Below are 6,198 nucleotides of genomic sequence, written 5' to 3' on the forward strand. Positions count from 1 at the left end.
GGCGGCTGTGCTCCTTCTCCAATTGGGGTGATCTGTCTACCACGCTGACAGGCCGCTGGGCCTGTTCTGCCGGTCGGTCGCAGGTCTGCCTACCTTGCGGGCACGGGCGGCGGCTCTGCTCTGCCCCTACTCCAATTGGTGTGACGTGACTACCACGCCAGCGGGTCGCTGGGCCTGTTCCAGGTGCGGGCGGCGGCTCTGCTCGGCCCCTACTCCGATTGGGGTGACGTGACTATCACGCCGGCGGGTCGCTGGGCCTGTTCTGGGTGCGGGTGGCGGCTCTGCTCTGCCCCTACTGCAATTGGGGTGTTGTGACTACCACGCCGGCGGGTCGCTGGGTCTGTTCCAGGTGCGGGCGGCGGCTCTGCTCTGCCCCTACTCCAATTGGGATGACATGTCTACTGCGCCGGAAGGCCGCTGGGCCTGTTCCGCCGGTCGGTCGCAGGTCTGCCTACCTTGCGGGCACGGGTGGTGGCTCTGCTCTGCCCCTACTCCAATTGGGGTTACGTGACTACCACGCCAGCGGGTCGCTGGGCCTGTTCCGGGTGCGGGCAGCGGCTCTGCTCCTCTATATCTCTTCTGTAGTTCAAGTAAAGCCACATAAACATTGGAAAAATCATCTTGTAGAATGATTACATAGAAACTCTGATATAATTTTATAGTAAATATACTTGGAATTCTCAGAAATTTTAGGTTATTTTATTCTCTTATTTTTCTAATTAACTAAGAACTAAAATAAAATACTTTTACGTGCAGTCTTTGTTTAGAAACTAAAATACTTTTACATGCAGTCTTTGTTTAGAAAGGCTTGTGAATAGCATGCTTCACTGATTCAGGAAAAGAAGGTAAGTAAGTTATTTGATTGTATTGGAATTGTACTGTTAGATCAGTGTTTCTCAAACTTTAGCATGTATCAGTCATAAAAGTGCTTTCTATAATTCAGAGTTTCAGACTCTGTAGGTCCTGGATAGCACACAAGAATTTTCATTTGTAACAGGTTCCTAGGGTATATTGGTGCTCCTGATCCAGGGATGACATTTTGAGAATCCCAAAGCTGTAGTATGTGAAAAATTGATATCTTTTCAGTCCATCAGCATGATATATCCCTCCAGTTACGTTCAATTACTCTCTAAGTAGAGTTTTGAATTTTCTTCTGGGTAGAGATTTACACATTTCTTGTTACGTTTATTTCTAGGTACTCGATTTTTTGATGCTACTATACTTTCAATTTTTAGCTGTAACTAATATATGGCAATACTTTTATGTATTTATCTGGTTACGTTGCTAAATTCACTCATTAATTCTAATAGTACATCAGCAAATTTACTTTGATTTTCTATGTACACAATCATATCATTTGTGGAGAAATACAAATTTTTATCTCTTTCAGTTCTTATATCTTGAATGGATGTTGTACATTTTGCCTTATTGCACTGATTAATATCTCTTGTCTAATCCCTTATAAAAGAATTAGTAGCAGACTACTTTGTCTACTCCCAATCTGAATACCTCATTGTTAAATATATGAAATGTGTACTTAACATTCTTTGTCACCAAAGCAGTAGAATAACTTTACATATTCATCAAATTCAATAAAAATTTTGCAAAACCTTTATCAAGTATTAGCAATATTATGTAAAAATTAGAATTTTTATATCCTGATGAGGTGAATATAAATTGGTACAATCACTTTTGAAAAACTACTTGGTATTATATACAATCACTAAACATATGCATGCACTGTGACCCAGTAGTTCTACCCCTGTGTACACTTTTATGACATATTTTGACTTGGAATGATATTAATATTTTCTGTACACTAAAAAAAACCAAATATATAGACATTGGGGGGAAACCTTCTTAGATATAAACAAAAATTTTAAAATATATTTCAAATAAGTAATCCTAACTATACTTTGAATACTATGCCATATATTTTTTAAAAACTCAGCAAGATAACTTTTAACCACAGTATTTTAAACTAAAGATCTTAAATTTAAAGATACCAAAAAAGCTCAAAATTGTAAACTAATCTTCAGCTTTTCTTGTTCATTTGTTTGTTTGTTTCCTCACTGGTATGGGTTAATTTTCTGTGTATTATTGAACTAAACAAATAAGTAAATATATTTAAGATGCTGACTGTTGTGTTTCTCACTTTTAGAGAAGGGAGATACAAATGTGGAAATCTGGCATGGAAGAATGCTAAAAATAACTATGGTTGTTGAATTGAAATTGGAGATATCATGATGACCTGGTGGTTTTTAATAGATTTAAATGCACACACACACATTTAAATATATTAAAATTTAATAGCCCTATGTACTGAAAAGACCTAGGAACAATAACACCCCACTAGCAGTGAGCACTTCAGCATATATATCTTTACATGTAAATACCATTCCCACTGAAAGGAATTAGAGTTCACTAGAGAAATAGCTAATTTCATAACTAATGCAGGAAAGCACAGATGAACCTATAGCATCTGGTTTCTCACCATTAATTATGATGTTAGCTGTAGGTTTCTTGTAGATTCTACTTATCAAATTGAGAAAAATCTTTATTCCTAATTTTCTGATAGTTTTATCATGAATGAGTGTTGGATTTTTGTAAAGTAATTCATTTGTATGGTTGTAATCATACGTTTTTTTCTTCAGTTTGTTGATAAAATGAATTAAATAAATTGATTCTTAAGTTTTAAACCTGCCCTGCATCCCTGGAATAAATACCGCGTGGTAGTGGTGAATAATTCTTCTTTTTATACAGTTTTGATTCAATTTGCTAATATTTTGCAAAGTGTTTTGCATCTATGTTCATTAGAGATGGTCCATAAATTTTCTTTTTTGTGATATCTTTCTCTGATGTAAGTATTAGAGTATTACTGGAAGTATTCTCTCTGCTGCTATTTTCGGGGAGAAATTGTGAAGAATTGATATCATCTCATCCTTAAATGTTTGATAGAATTTACCAATAAAACCATATGGGCCTGGTGCTTTCTGTTTTTGAAGTTTGTCAATTATTCATTCTGTTAGGCCTACTAGGTACAGGCCTATTCAGATGGTTGGTTTCTCCTGGTGTGAATTTTGGTTTATGTGTCATTCAAGAACACATCTAGGTTTTCAAATTTATAGGCATGGACTTACTCATAATAGTCTTTTATTATCCTTTTAAAGTTCTTGTGATCAGAAATAATGATCCTTTTTTTCATTTCAGTTAAAAGTAATTAAGGTGTTCTCTCTTCCTTTCTTGATTTGTTTGGCCAGAAGTTTATCAATTTCACTGAGGCATTTTTTTTGGGGGGGGCAGGGGGAATCTAAATTTTTTGTTTGTTTTTTAATTTATTGGTTCTTTTTAGTTATATATGACAGCAAAATCCATTTTTGACACAATTATACAAAAATAGAATATATCTTGTTCTAGTTAAGAGTCCCATTCTTATGGATGTACATGATAGTGGAATTCACTATGTTGTTTTCATATATGTACATGGAGAATTGTGTCAGATTCATTCCACTGTCTTTTCTTTGCCTATACCCCCTCCCTTCCCTTCATTCCCTATTACTGAAGTCTTTTTAAATAAACATATAAATATTTGATTTTGCTGCATTTTGAATTTTGATTTTCCCTTATAGTTCCATTTTCAATTTGATTGATTTCTGCTTTTATTATGTCTTTTCTTCTATTTACTTTGAATTTATTTTGTTCCTTTTAATTTTAGATCTTACTTTTCTTCTAATATGTCCAGTCTATACCTTTCCTTCTGAGAACTCTTTTTGCTATATCCCACTAATTTTAATAATGTTTGTATTTTTTTTTACATAGGTAAACATAAGCTTACCATATGATCCAGCAGTTGTGCTTCTAGGTATTTAGAGTTGAGAACTTATGTTCACCAAAAAAAACTACATGCAAATGTTCATAGCAGCTTTATTCATAATTGTCAAATTTAGAAGCAACCAAAATGTCAGGTGGGTAAGTGGATAAGCACATTGTGGTACATTTATATTATGAAATACTGTTCAACAGTATAAAAAATAAGCCACCAAACTGCAAAAAGACATGTGGAAACCTTAAATACATATTGCTAAGTGCAATAAGCTGGTCTTAAAAGACTACACACTAAATTATTCCAATGGAAGAGACAGGAGTTTGATGCAGAAAGAGGAAGGAGGGATGAGTGGTAAAACTATTCTAAATGGTACTACAATGACAGATAACATGACATTAGGCATTTGTCAAAATCTATAGAATAATCACTACAAAAAGTGAACCCACATGTAAACTATTGATCTTAGTTAATAATAATGTATTAAATATTGGTTCATTAATTATTACAAATGTTCCACACTAATGCACAATACTAAGGAAAACTATGTAAAGGATTGGGGAGGGTATGTATGATAACTACTTTCTGCACAACTTTTCTGTAAACCTAAGACTGCTCTAAAAAAAAATTCTGTTACAAATAAAGAAAATGATGTGAGCATGTCACAGAGCCAGCTTGCCCCAAAGGCCAAATCTGAGACAATTTGCTATTAAAATTATAATAATGAATTAAACCACTGAGTGAAATAAGAATCTTTGAGTCTATACTGATAATAAATGATAGATAGATGATGTAGATAGATAAATGTAGAATAAAGGAAAGAAATGTGAACTAATAAATGTAAAAATAATAATAAAGTTTAAAAATTAAGATTTGCAACCATTTTAGTGAGAATTTATTCAGTTGTTATGTTAACCGGTTAATTAAATCACCAAACTGGCAATTGGCATCAAGTGCTTCCCTATGTGATACACTTAGATGCAACATTTATAAGTCTTCTTGCCAAAAATGTACTCATGCTAAAAATAACAGAAAAATCCCAAGTTTGGAGATAGTCAGCAAAACAAATGACATAAACTCTTAAAATGTCAGCATCTTGAAAGACCAAAAACAAACAAACACAAAAACATACAAATACACACACACACACACACACACACACACTCAGTAGCAGGTTTGAAATATAGTTCTCTTGGTGAATAGGGAGGTAAATGAACTAGGGAAATGTATGAATGTTAGTAGTATTGAGTGTCTTTTTTAGATTCATGATCATAAACTTTGTGCAATCAAGACATTTGTTTGATCTTTATTCTACAACCTTCTATTGCTCAGGCAGACACTAAATAAGTGGTTGAGCAGGAGTAGTGTTTGCCTTGTGGGTATGAAGTATCACTGTTAGCAGAGGAAAAGAAAGGAATGATACTTTAAACACACAAATACACACAGAGTAAGAGACCAGGTGAATGTTGACAAATGTGTCTTAGAACATGGTTTTTAAATAAATCCATAATAAGTGCTCATGGGTGCTTTTTTGCCTTTTTCATATAATAACATAGCTCACAAATGCCGCAGTTCGGCTGCAGCAAAATAACCGGGGGGTGACGAACAACTTGTGTAGACTGATACAGCAGGAGTAGGAGCTGTTTATTGCAGGACAGGAGCAGTAATTATCCATTCCACACAGCTTATCTAATTAGCATAAACTAGATACATCAGTCAGCCAATAAGGAATCTCCACACTTAATGGCTCCCTGATGTTACTTCACAAACCACTCCCTCTGGCATTTTGCCAGGCACCATCCAGACTTGTTTATAGACTCTAACATTTCCCCCTTTTGTTTGATTTAAATAACGACCATAGTGGTTTTTACAGAAACACCATAAATAACCTGCTACAAACAGAAAGGGAGGATACAAAATGCCACAATACCAAGCCAATTGATGGCTCCATGCAAGAAGCCCTTGGAAAAATTATACCAGCAATGACACCGTTAGCAAAGATACCGAGTTACAATTTGTTGTAGATTACAGTTTGTTGTCTCAGTCCAGGTAAAGCAGTGTCTCAAATAGATTAACTCACAGTCCAGGTAAATCACAGTCCAGGTAAGTTCTGCAGGCAGCTAGCTTAAATCACAGTCCAGGTAAGTTCTGCTGGCAGCTAGCTTGATCCGAAGTCTCGTCCGGTTCTCAGCAACACTGGAAATTCTTCCACCTTCCTCTTCACCGGCACTGGGACGAAGGCAGGAACTCTGGATGGCTAAAGAAAATCCTGTAGTATTCCACTAAGAAAACAACCTTCTGAACAATTTAGTACATTATCTCAAGGTTTCTTTTTTTTACATTTGAAATAAGCCTTAATAATGCTCATTACTCAT

General features: G+C 35.4%; 1 protein-coding gene across 1 annotated transcript in view; it reads left to right on the top strand.

Annotated features, from left to right (window-relative positions):
* Positions 1-6,198, top strand: part of Hectd2 (HECT domain E3 ubiquitin protein ligase 2) — a 105,521-nt gene that overhangs the window by 69,787 nt on the left and 29,536 nt on the right. The gene's annotated exons all lie outside the window — the stretch shown is intronic.

This window comes from Marmota marmota, unplaced genomic scaffold (genome assembly GCF_001458135.2).
Source record: "Marmota marmota marmota unplaced genomic scaffold, marMar, whole genome shotgun sequence".
In the NCBI taxonomy this organism is placed as follows: domain Eukaryota; kingdom Metazoa; phylum Chordata; class Mammalia; order Rodentia; family Sciuridae; genus Marmota; species Marmota marmota.